Source organism: Pleurodeles waltl, chromosome 4_1 (genome assembly GCF_031143425.1).
Source record: "Pleurodeles waltl isolate 20211129_DDA chromosome 4_1, aPleWal1.hap1.20221129, whole genome shotgun sequence".
Lineage (NCBI taxonomy): Eukaryota > Metazoa > Chordata > Amphibia > Caudata > Salamandridae > Pleurodeles > Pleurodeles waltl.
In genome coordinates, this window is record NC_090442.1 from 475,340,164 (window position 1) to 475,353,381 (window position 13,218).

Here is a 13,218-nt window from a genome sequence, read left to right on the forward strand (position 1 = left end):
TTTAAACATGATGACATTGGATCATACCCAATTGGATTATTTAATTTACTTGTACGTCCCTAGTAAAGTGCACTATTTGTGCCCAGGGCCTGTAGATTAAATGCTACTAGTGGGCCTGCAGCACCGATTGTGCCACCCACTTAAGTAGATCCTTAACCATGTCTCAGTCCTGCCATTGCAAGGCCTGTGTGTGCAGTTCCACTGCCAATTCGACTTGGCATTTAAAAGTACTTGGCAGGCATAAAACCCCCCTTTTTCTACATATAAGTAACCCTATGGTAAGCCCTAGGTAACCCATAGGGCAGGGTGCTGTGTAGACAAAAGGCAGGACATGTATCTGTGTAGTTTACCTGTCCTGGTAGTGTAAAACTCCTACATTTGTTATTGCACTGCTGTGAGGCCTGCTCCTTTCATAGACTAACATTATGACTACCTCATATACTGTTTGAGTGGTAGCTGCTGATCTGAAAGGAGTAGAAAGGTCATATTTAGTATGGCCAGAATGGTAATACAAAATCCTGCTGACTGTTGAAGTTGGATTTAATATTACTATTTTAGAAATGCCACTTTCAGAAAGTGAGCATTTCTCTGCCCTTAAATCCTTCTGTTTCTTACAATCCATGTCTGGCTAGATTCAGTTGACAGCTCCCTTATGCATTCACTCAGAGAAACCCCAAACACAGGATGCTCAGCCTCACTTGCATTCATCTGCATTTTTAATGGGTCTTCCTGGGCTGGGAGGGTGGAGAGCCTGACACTTACATGTCAAAGGACAGTAGCCTGCCCTCACACAAAGGACTGCCACACCCCCTACTGCGGCCCTGGCAGACAGGATTGAACTGAAAGGGGACCTTGTGCACTTCTAAGCCACTCTTTGAAATCTCCCCTCACTTCAAAGGCACATTTGGGTATTTAAACAGGGCATCTGGCCCTACCAACTCAGACACTTCCTGGAGAAGAGAACCTGAACCAGAACCTGCAACCTGCCAAGAAGAACTGCCTGGCTGCCCAAAGGACTCACCTGACTGCTTTCTGTGAAGGACTGCTGCCTTGCCGTTGCCCTGCTGCCTTGCTGCTCTCTAGCTGTGCTGAGAAGTGCTCTCCAAGGGCTTGGTTAGAGCTTGCCTCCTGTTCCCTGAAGTCTCAGGATCAAAAAAACTTCATCTCTATAAGAAGAACTCCCTGTGCGGTGAAAATTGGTGCACAGCCTGCCAGAAACGACGCACAGCCTGCATTGCGGTGAAAAATTCACTGCACGCCGAACTGGAATGACGCAGCCCGACTTCGCTGCGAGAAGATTGCCAGCATAGCAACTGGAAATCCAACGCACAGCCCACTGGATTGATGCACAGCCGAGCCGGAATGACGCAGCCCGACTTCCAGAGAGGAATCGATGTAGCACCTGCCGTGCGGTAGAAATATAAACGCACTGCCCACAGGATGGACGTAGCCCCGTGACTTCGTCCTGCCAGCTCAACATTTCAACGCATCGTCCCCGGGGCATACAAAAACCCCGCAACCTGAAGAGGATCCAAGACCGAGTGTTGGAAATCAATGCAAAGCCTTCCCTACGTGAAAAATAAACAACGCATTGCCGTGTGCGGCCTGAGAAATCGACGAACACCTTCTGGTTTTCCATGAATCTCCTCCTCTGCAGTTCCTTGCAGCGATTTTGCACCCAAACCAGGTCCTTTGTGCTTGTAAGAGACATGTGTTGCTTTTAAGAGACTAAAGACACTTAGGGGGTCATTCTGACCCCGGCCGGCGGCGGAAGCCGCCGGCCTGGCGGGGCCTGCCAGAATACCGCTGCGCGGTCAAAAGACCGCCGCGGGTATTCTGGGTTTCCCGCTGGGCTGGCGGGCGACCGCCAGAAGGCCGCCCGCCAGCCCAGCGGGAAACACCCTTCCATGAGGATGCCGGCTCCGAATGGAGCCGGCGGAGTGGAAGGGGTGCGACGGGTGCAGTTGCACCCGTCGCGATTTTCAGTGTCTGCATGGCAGACACTGAAAATCTTTGTGGGGCCCTGTTACGGGGGCCCCTGCAGTGCCCATGCCGTTGGCATGGGCACTGCAGGGGCCCCCAGGGGCCCCAGGACACCCCATACCGCCATTCTCTTCCTGGCAGCCACAACCGCCAGGAACAGGATGGCGGTATGGGGCTCGGAATCCCCATGGCAGCGCAGCAAGCTGCGCCGCCATGGAGGATTCCCCAGGGCAGCGGGAAACCGGCGGTACACCGCCGGTTTTCCGTTTCTGACCGCGGCTGTACCGCCGCGGTCAGAATGCCCACGGGAGCACCACCAGCCTGTTGGCGGTGCTCCCGCGGTCGTTGGCCCTGGCGGAGAATGACCCCCTTAATATTATTTTTACAGTGAGATCTTAACATATACTTATTGCATTTTAATTGTTTTGACCTGTATTTGTTCAGATAAATATTATATATTTTTCTAAACACTGTATGGTGTATTTTTGTGGTGTTCTACTGTGTTATTGCATGATTTATTGCACACATACTTTACACATTGCCTTCTAACTTAAGCCTGACTGCTCAGTGCCAAGCTACCAGAGGGTGGGCACAGGACAATGTGGATTGTGTGTGACTTACCCTGACTAGAGTGAGGTTCTTTGCTTGGACAAGGGGTAACCTGACTGCCAACCAAAGACCCCATTTCTAACAAAAGGCAATATCTTCTGGATACCACCCTTTCCCCCGAGGCTGGCTGCACTACGGCACAACACAGCTTCTCTCAATGTGTCATCAACAGCACTACAATCTGAGTCCTACCTTTAGCAGTGATGGGGGGGACTCCATGTCCCCGCCGCCCTCAGGGCTTCTCTGGGTACCTAGCGCTGGAGCTTAGCACTTTAACTGCTGCCTCCATGTGTCCCCGGCCACTCCTCCTCAGTGTTTATTTTTAAACACTAACAGATCTGAAACCTGAAGGGACCCGGCTCACTTAAAGCTCTGAATCTAGACTATAGCTTGTAAACTGGACCACAAATTGGAAGGTATACTACTCCCTAGATAGTGGGGTGCTAGAGTTGGACTGAATCAAAAATGGGCTCCCCATACGATCTAAAAAGTGGAGGCTAAAAGGTTGAGAGGAGCTCTAATGGACCTTTAACTAGGCAAAGACAAAATTGATTCTGCATCTGAGAAAGAGGAAGCATTCACCTTCTCGCTGGTCACCAAGAGGTGTTAAGATCCTCTCACTCAAACTAGATTAACCTATGCCTAGTATTGGCTTGACTTTGTGCCTGTCTGGAGTCGTGGGATCTTAATGGCCACTGATGTACTGTCTAGGAAGGGAGACCCTAGATTTAGGGTGCTGAAATTTGACTGGATCAAAAATAGGTTCACCATCCAGACCTGAATGATGAAGGCTGAGAAGGTGATGAGAGCTGATAGAGGTATACTAGTGAAAGCCAAAAGAAGCACCTCATCAGAGAAAGTGAAATCATCTCAACGCTGGTCACCTGAGGTGAGGAATTAAGGTCCTCAGAATAAGGCACAGTAGGTCTAAACCTAATAGCGACATAAGCAGCTAAGGGTCTGTGCCTGTCAGAATTGGTGAGTGCTTTCTAGGTTTTGTTGTGCCCTCTTGCACTGTGTTAGGTTTTCATCTAAAACAGAGGTGGAGGAATCAAATGTCACAATTTCGCATGAATATTTCATGTTCATCAGATTCAGGGGACACATTTTCTGTTACTAATGGATATGTGTGCCTCCTCGCATTTGTTTTTTCAGACATCCAACTCATGACAGGAAGAGTTTTTACCTTCCGCTGTCTGCTAAGTGTCCCATTTCACAGAGATTTCTAGACCTCTTAAACTTTGGATGATATGGCTAGACTTGAAAGTCATGACAGCCATCTTGGATCTCTGCCTATGTGCGCCACACCCCTCTGGTTCTTGAGGCTTTGCCATGAGAACCTTTGGAGAAGGCGGCAATTCTTGGAGACCTTACGATTTGTCTCTCTCTAGCTTTTTAATTTGTCTGATTTCATCTTTTTGATCAACACTTGTGGAGCCCAACACTGGAACAGAAACAACCACACCTGTACAGATACAAGTCATTTGGTTGTGTGCTAGGAGGCATTTATGGATGTTGTACATTTTGTGTCCTTGACTCCCACCCACACTATCTAGTCCCCAAGTATTATGGTTATTGTTGACTTTCGTTTGAACACACCAAGTTGGAACTCTTACTGCAGTCTACAGAAGGAGCACACTGTCTGCAGTCAACCTCAGTCCCATGAGACTGTGTGTGCCTTATTTGATTGTGCGATGTGAATGTTAAGCTTTTATATTTATCATGTGTTACTCTCCATTGATATTTTATGTTATGTATATTCAGAATAAATAATCAGTTCATGTATATTCATTTCTATGTTTGCATGCACAACACAAGTTGCTCATCTTAAGTTTCTGTTAAGGATTTAAATGCAATGATGTTTCTAAAGCTTGTGAGAAGCGTGCTTCCACGAGTAAGTAGCAGGATAAAGAACTGTACACATGCAGTCAGAACGTTTTAGTGCAGTTCTGATTTCTAGCCTTCTTGATGTTCAGATAAGATCATTGGTCAAAGGGACAATAGAGCTCTGAGAGGCTATAAAAAACATTAATATCTGATAATGGTTTATTTTCCAAGAGAAAAAAACATGTTCTTAGACTGTCCATGACTTAGGACACTACACGACTGTGTCATAAACCCAGCTCCATATCAAGTGGTAGGTGGAGACCTACTGACCATAAAGTCAATAGAGTAAGGAAGGCAATGGCTCCCTTTTTTCCTTCTCATGCAGGTGAACCTGCAACTTTCTTTGTTGGTTCAAGGTTTTGCTTTAATTAATGGTTTGACCTCAACCCTCCTCTCCTGGGGCTATTCCTTCCATTGAACAAATCTATTGCAGAGGAGGTTGGATGATCAAGGGGGATTGTGCCTCTACTAACTTTAGTCAAGAGAAGAACGAGTTCTAACTACAGTGAGTGAGAGCCCCGACACTATCAGGTAGGAGCGAGACTGAACTCCCTAGCATCTTCTCTAAAATGAACCTAAGCTGGGGACTGACCTTATGCACTGTTTTTCTGGAATGTAATCGACTGAGTACACAACTACTTTCACTTAGGTGAGTTGAAGACATGGTTGAAGGTCCCATCGGGCACCTCAGGTGTGATCACCTCAGAAGCAATCTCAAGTAGCCATGCCTCCGTGCAGAACAGGACTTGGTACAGAAAGGGAAGCCAGGACATGGTTAAACGCTCAAGGGCAGCTTCAAATGAATCTTTAAGTGAGCTGGTTACTTTTATAATTTTTACAACTTGGTCATCAGAGAGGGTGGAAAGGGAGGTAAGGGGAAAGATGAGGACCTGGAGACATCTTTAGGGTTATTTGAGTCATAATAATTGAGATGAGAGAAGAAATTAAACATGTTATGGTGTGAAAAAGGGAAGAGTACTAAAAAATAAACACTGGGCAGTTAATGCAGACCTGGGCATTGAGCTTAAAGAAAGGCCCAGGAACCGGGATTATGGAACAAGTTCCCCATGGAAAAGAGGTGTGCAGTAAAACCCTATTGCCTATTGACTAACCCTTAGTCCCAGCATGTCCTCAGAAGCTCAGAAACCCCTAGATCCCAGAGTCTTCCAATTGATCCCTGTAAACGTACTACCCCTTTGAATTCACCCCTCCCCTCAACCTAGTTTTGTAATACAGCAGCTAATACTGCTCTTAAACAAGGGTTAAAAAACATCAGAGCAGCACTGCCCCAGTCGCTACTTGATACAGAGTTGCTAATATTGCAAGGCCTCTAGATCTGCATGGTGGCAGTTGAAGCCTGTTACAAATGGGGTCTTTGGTTGACAGTCAGGTTACCCTCTGTTCCAGCAAGGACCCTCACTCTAGTCAGGGTAAAAGAGAATCACCCTCAGCTAACCCATGCTTACCCCCTAGGTAGCTTGGCAGAGCAGTAGGCTTATCTTCAGAGTGCTAGTTGTAAAGTATTTGTACCAACACACACAGTAACTCAATGAAAACACTACAAAATGACACAACACCAGTTTAGAACAATAGGAAATATGTATCTAAACAAAACAGGACCAAAACAACAAAAATCCAACATACACAAGTCAAGTTGTGAATTTTTAAAGATTAACTCAAAAATAGCACTTAGAAACACAAAATGCTTCGATGAGGTGTTAACACGGCATCGTAACGGAGTCGTTCCCAACAATCCGACACCAGTGGCACTGGACACGGAGTCGCGTAGACCCCCAGGTACAGTACCTTGGTGAAGAAATGAAAGCAAGCCGATGCGCGAAGTCGGGGATCGCGGCGTCTGTGCGAAACGTTGAATCCACGCACTTCGAGAGGCGTCGGTCACGACGTGGTGCCGCGACTTCCACGGAGTCATGGACTTCGGTGGGCCTGTGAAGGTCTTCGCGTTCCAGGGAAGATCACGGAGTCGGGTGCAGGCGGCGTCACCCGATTCAGCAGCGGCGTCGGTCCGAAGTCATCCGAAGTCGATTTCCTTGAATTTCCACCAGCTTTCCTTCCAAGGGCCCAGGGACTGGATAGGGCACCACTGGTCAGAGCAGGAGTCTCTCCAGAGACTCCAGGTGCTGGCAGAGAGAAGTCTTTGCTGTCTCTGAGACTTCAAAGAACAGGAGGCAAGATCTACATGAAGCCCCTGGAGATTTCTTCACAAGATGGAAGGCACACAAAGTCCAGTCTTTGCCCTCTCACTCTGGCAGAAGCAGCAACTGCAGGATAGCTCCACAAAGCAAAGTCACAGGCATGGCAGTTCTTCCTCAGCTCTGCAGCTCTCCTCCAGGCAGAGGTTCCTCTTGTTTCCAGAAGTGTTCTAAAGTCTTTGATTTTGGGTGCCCTTCTAATATCCAATTTCTCTTTTGAAGTAGGCCTACTTCAAAGCAAAGTCTCTTGTGAATGTGAAATCCTGCCTTGCCCAGGCCAGGCCCCAGACACTCACCAGGGGGTTGGAGACTGCATTGTGTGAGGGCAGGCACAGCCCTTTCAGGTGTGAGTGACCACTCCTCCCCTCCCTCCTAGCACAGATGGCTCATCAGGATATGCAGGCTACACCCCAGCTCCCTTTGTGTCACTGTCTAGTGTGAGGTGCAACCAGCCCAACTGTCAAACTGACCCAGACAGGGAATCCACAAACAGGCAGAGTCACAGAAATGGTATTAGCAAGATAATGCTCACTTTCTAAAAGTGGCATTATCAAACACACAATCCTAAAATCAACTTTACTAAAAGATGTATTTTTAAATTGTGAGCTCAGAGACCCCAAACTCCACATGTCCATCTGCTCCCAAAGGGAATCTACACTTTATTCAGATTTAAAGGTAGCCCCCGTGTTAACCTTTGAGAGGGACAGGCCTTGCAACAGTGAAAAACGAATTTAGCAATATTTCACTGTCAGGACATATAAAACACATTACTATGGGGGTCATTCTGACCTTGGCGGTCCATGACCGCCATGGCGGAGTGCGGCGGAAGCACTGCCAACAGGCTGGCGGTGCTTCCTTGGTGATTCTGACCGCGGCGGTAAAGCCGCGGTCGGAAAAGGGGAGCCGGCGGTTTCCCGCTGGCCCAGGGAACCCGCCATGGCGGCGCTGCTTGCAGCACCGCCATGGGGATTCCAACCCCCTTACCGCCAGCCTGTATCTGGCGGTGTCCACCGCCGGAACCAGGATGGCGGGAACGGGTGCCGTGGGGCCCCTGGGGGGCCCTGCACTGCCCATGCCACTGGCATGGGCAGTGCAGGGGCCCCCTAACAGGGCCCCACAGTGCTTAGCAGACAGTGAAAATCGCGACGGGTGCCACTGCACCCGTCGCACCCCTTCAACTCCGCCGGCTCCATTCCGAGCCGGCTTCATTGTTGAAGGGGCTGTCCCGCTGGGCCGGCCGGCGGTCTTCGGGCGGTCGCCCGCCGGCCCAGCGGGAAAGCCGGAATGACCGCCGTGGTCTTTTGACCGCGCCGCGGTCTTTCGGCGGAAACCGCTTGGCGGGCGGCGACCGCCGACCGCCGCGGTCAGAATGACCGCCTATATGTCCTACCTTAACCATACACTGTACCCTGCCCTTGGGGCTACCTAGGGTCTACCTTAGGGGTGCCTTTTATGGAAGAAAAGGGAAGGTTTAGGCCTGGCAAGTGGGTACACTTGCCAAGTTGAATTTACGGTTAAAACTGCACACACTGACACTGCAATGGCAGGTCTGAGACATGATTACAGAGCTACTTATGTAGGTGGCACAACCAGTGCTGCAGGCCCACTAGTAGCATTTGATTTACAGGCCCTGGCACCTCCAGTGCACTTTACTAGGGACTTACTAGTAAATCAAACATTTCAATCATGGATAAGCCAATTACATACACATTCTGTAAAGGAGCACTTGCACTTTAGCACTGGTTAGCAGTGGTAAAGTGCCCAGAGTAACAAAAACAGCAAAATCAGAGTTCAGCACACATCAACAACCTGGGGAACAGAGGCAAAAAGTTAAGGGAGACAACGCCAAGGATGAAAAGTCTAACAAAGCCAAAGAGAAAAGGGGTGCAAAGTAGCCAGATAGAGGTGAAGGGAGGAGCATAGTGAGGACACTGGGAGCAGCTCCAAACTAGAGGGAATCTAAAGGGAACATAAATATGAGGCTGCCAGAATGAGAATAGGTTGCTATGATTGGCTACAAGGAGGAGAAAGAGAGATAAATGAAGAGGGCTTGCAAAGGAGTTAGGAGAGAGGCCAAGGATGAGTGAGATAACCTCATTCAAGTTACAACTTGTAATGGAAAAAAAAGACTACCTGAAAAATTGATAAAGACAGAGTAAAACAGTACCGGGACAAGGTGAATTAGTGGAAGTTATGAGAAGAGAATGAGAGAGTGTGCTTCTCTGCAGCAACTCGCAATTCAAAGAGACCTCCATGTACTATAGGACTGACATTGCTTAGGCTTCATGATTTCTCTGGAGCTAATTGACAATAGGAAAGAGATTAATATAATTCCCACCTACTGGTAGTGCCGTAAAAATCATAATTTCCTCAGTGCAAGCTAGGTAACTATCCATTGTCTTCTTAATGCGTAAGGCGATCAATTGCAAAAGGTCCTACTGTCCTACAAGTAAACCTCCATATGTATTCTCGAAATAGAATCCTATTATCCAGACTTTCACCACAACTGGTAATACCTCCTTACAAAAAGTACATACAGGGAGCCACTTTCTCCTTTCAAGTGCTAACACGCTGGGAATGCTTCTGATGAATATAAGAAAGATCAACAACCACCTGAAACTCAAGAGGACCGCAAAGACTTGGCTATTTCCTTGAATACTACACAATGACTGCATGATTTGCCCAACACTAACAACAATGAGCGAGAACCCTAATGCCCTGCATAGCCCTGGTTAGTCCCTATTCCGCACCACTTTGGCTAGACAAACCACTTATCTCACATTCTCCAGATAGGACTGCAAACTTCCCAAAATGAAACCCAGATCTTGGCTAGAACCATACAGACATGCTTACTACTCGAAAGAAACGCATCATACACTCCTAGCTATAATGGAAAAGTATTCTAAGCTATCTGGGTTTCCTCAACTTCTTCAACAAAATGGCATGTTTAATCAGTGTATCTTGTTCCTAACAAAGAAGAATCCCAAATAATGCCATTACTTACTATGGACACTGTGTTAATGTCTACCATAAATAGACATAAATAGAATGCCTATATGAACCTAACAACTTTGAAAACGCTACTTAAACTGCTCTGCCTTCCAGGGCTTAAAGTAATTCAAATGTCTGCATGAACCAGTCCTCTGATCAACCTACATTTTATTATACTATTATTACTCTATCTCTGGATAGGGCTCTAAAACTGGAATGTAATTAATCTACTCTGTATGTTAAATAGTTAATGGCCTATGGATTACTGAAAATGGCAAAGTTGTACTCCATTAACACTACATCTACTTCCCCCAGGCCAAGTTAAACTGGAATATAATTAAAGCATCAGCATTTAACTGGGTCATTGAGAGAGCTGTACCCAATGTAGAAATTTTTACTATGTATATCTGTATAATGTTTTTAATACCCAGAATAGGTTGTGTTAAAAATGCTCTTGGTGTATATGGTCTGCTTAGTTTTTTTTGCCCAAGTCCCTTTGTCCAACAGAGCTATAACAATGGTCCCAGATCGAAATATCACGTGGTAGGGAAACGTGTGCATGATAGAATTCCATCACGTTTGCAGTACCACTTTCACCTCTTAGATGAGCGCTCACAGGATCCTAGTCGTGGCAATTTTACATAACCCCTGGTTTGACAACTGAACACTTGCATGAGCGCTTACCAGACCTCACTCACATCTGGCTGTTAGCCTGACCACTTGCAGGATCAGTTGCATGAGATATGGCATGATCGCGCACATAACCGTGTCTTTTATGCCTAAGCCCCGATGCCCCATTAGGCGCAGCGACAAACAAAGCAAGAGCCTAACACCTGTCCTCTCTCTCAAGCCTCTTACACTGCCACATAAGCCATATAACACGTACACTTCCATCCTTCTGTAACCCCATTGAGCAGCATGCTACCTATCCTCAAAGTCTTCAGCTCCTTGTCAGGAGCAGGAAGTGCTATATAAGTGCAACTACAATACAATTCTGTTTTGCACGGCACTATGCTCCTCATAAAACCTCAGAGGAATAACATTTTTATACTGTTTCGTTAAATGTTACTGATGGGTAAAATATAACACATTACTTTGGCAAAATATGTTTTCAAGATATTTTATATATATTGATTAATAATGTCACATGGTTTATTGCACAGCACATTATTCACTTACTGCCAGTTTTTGCGGTGCTTGTTCAGTTCTAGAGACTGGGCTGTGTATGTTTCGAATAGCTACACGCATCCTCGGATATTAAGGACTAGCGAATGCATAGCTTTGAGCCTCGAGTGGTAACTTGCAGACTTGAGCTGCCTCCACTGCGCCTGGGTGCACAGAAGCCTAAAAGAGTCAATAGGCTTCCGCCCATGGAGCTTGTTGTGCAAAGCAACAATTATTGAAACTCCTGTCACTTGAACGGACAAGGATCACAATGACATTGGTGACAGGATTGCGGGTGCACGACGAGTACCCGGTTGGTTGATACTAGCTGTCCCATAAATTCATATTATCTACTTGTACCTTGGGTTGGGGTGGAAATGATCACCCATTCCTATTTACAAATGCGTTGACTTGTTTCAAAAATCTTCCTCTGAAACCACGTGAGCACCTGCAAAACTTTCATTCATTTCAGTTAGGTCTTTTTACACAGGGCCACCAACATCTTCACGAGCGATCTTTTGTGGTTTGCAGAAGTGGATTTGCAAGTCAGTGTGATTCACAAGAAAAACTGGGTTTAATGTAATGAGGATTTAGCACTGGACCCTTGTGTAGTCTAATTGTTCCACAACATATTTCTTTCATAGCTCCTTTTACTTAACCACTTCCACTGTAATGAGGCTTCTAGGAAATGGTTTTGCACGATTTATTTTAAGAATATAGGACCAGACGTAGTATGAGAGGATTCACCAAATTATTTGCAATGTGTGCACCAACTTTTTTTTAATCCTATGGTATTTTCCAAACTGTCCTATGTACTAATAGGCCAGTTCACAAAATACTGAACCACAGTGGGTTGCAATTCAAGCTAGATGATGCATAATAATGAGAAAAGCATCATATTGTAATCTACCATTCGCTGCCATCACGTGGACGTTGGACTTGCTGCGGTCAGCAGACCGCCATGTCTGTGATTGCTTTGAAATAAAGCTTTTTTTTTTATGCAACATGTCATCTTGTAAGAAAAACGCTGTGCATTAAAAAAAGAGAATTAAAAAATATATTTTTAACCACTGAGTACTACAAAATTGTTCTTGACCATTCACAAAGGGGAAAGGGTTCCCAGAGGACCCCTTTCCGTTTGCAGATGGGCTACAATTACCTTTCAGTAGGTGGTAAAACATCACTGTTCTGCATCCATTTTTCAGTCGCAAAACTAATACATGCCATACGGTATTCCTATTAGGAAGGGATGCCCTAAAGAGGCCTCTTTTATGTAGCAATTGCTATTGGCTTTCCTAAAGCCTTTTAGCGATTTGGTAAAACGTTACAAATCGCTAAATGAATTTAGTGCATTCGAAAAACGTACTGTGTTTCACAAACCCTGTGAAAACTAGAAAATGTGTTCATACGTCTAGGTCATAGACTACTTATCCATCTGAAACAATTATAGCACCTAAATATCTATGACAAATATCGGACAACAAAAGTCAAAATAAGTTTGTTTTAGGTCTCACTTTACAGCGCAGCTGTCTCCCTGTCTTATTTTTAAGAGTGCTTCAAAATGTCCATGGAGTGTGATCTGGCTCAGCTCAGAGAAGTATAAATCTCTGACATCATGCTATTAGCTGTTTGGATGATTCCACCTTCACCAGATTGCTAGCAATGTAATGCACAAGGGACTATTTTATATCTCAAAAGAGCATTGAATCATCGCATATACATTTTTTTTTCTCAGTGATGCATTGTATGCAGAAATTTTTTTTTGTTCTTTATTTCTCAGCCTCGGGCTTTTTCATTGTTTTAATTACGAATCAAAATGCAAGTCAGATCTATTGGCTTTATTGGCGATTGGTTGTATATAGGAATTGAGACTACAGTACACGTGCGCACTGCTTAGACTTCAAATTGCTTCATTTTGTAAACTTAAGTGGAATTTGGGTAAAATCCGCAGGTTACAGCATGATATTATGGAACGAGATCAAAAACAGAAAAAGAAAGAAACAAAACCTAGAAAAAGTCATTATTCTTTTTATGTGTTATTGCTGTAAATAGGTGGCAGAGGTGAGCGCAGGCATGTAAACTATTATTAAAACATATGTGGTGCTGCTTCTCACCAAGTATCTCGTGCTCGACACAGTTGTGCGTTCTAAATGTTATATATGTCAACAACGCTAACGGCGGGCACGTAAACCAAGCTGGGAGACAGCATGAGGATCTTATGTGGATTTATTTATAACAACACTGTCATGGAGGGACAGTGAATCAAAGCCAAAGTGATATGAGGGATGAAGTGATTCAGAGTTCAATTGCTGCTGCAATCCGGAAGCCGAATTCACCAAATCCCCTGGAGATCACCCAGGGATGAAATGCA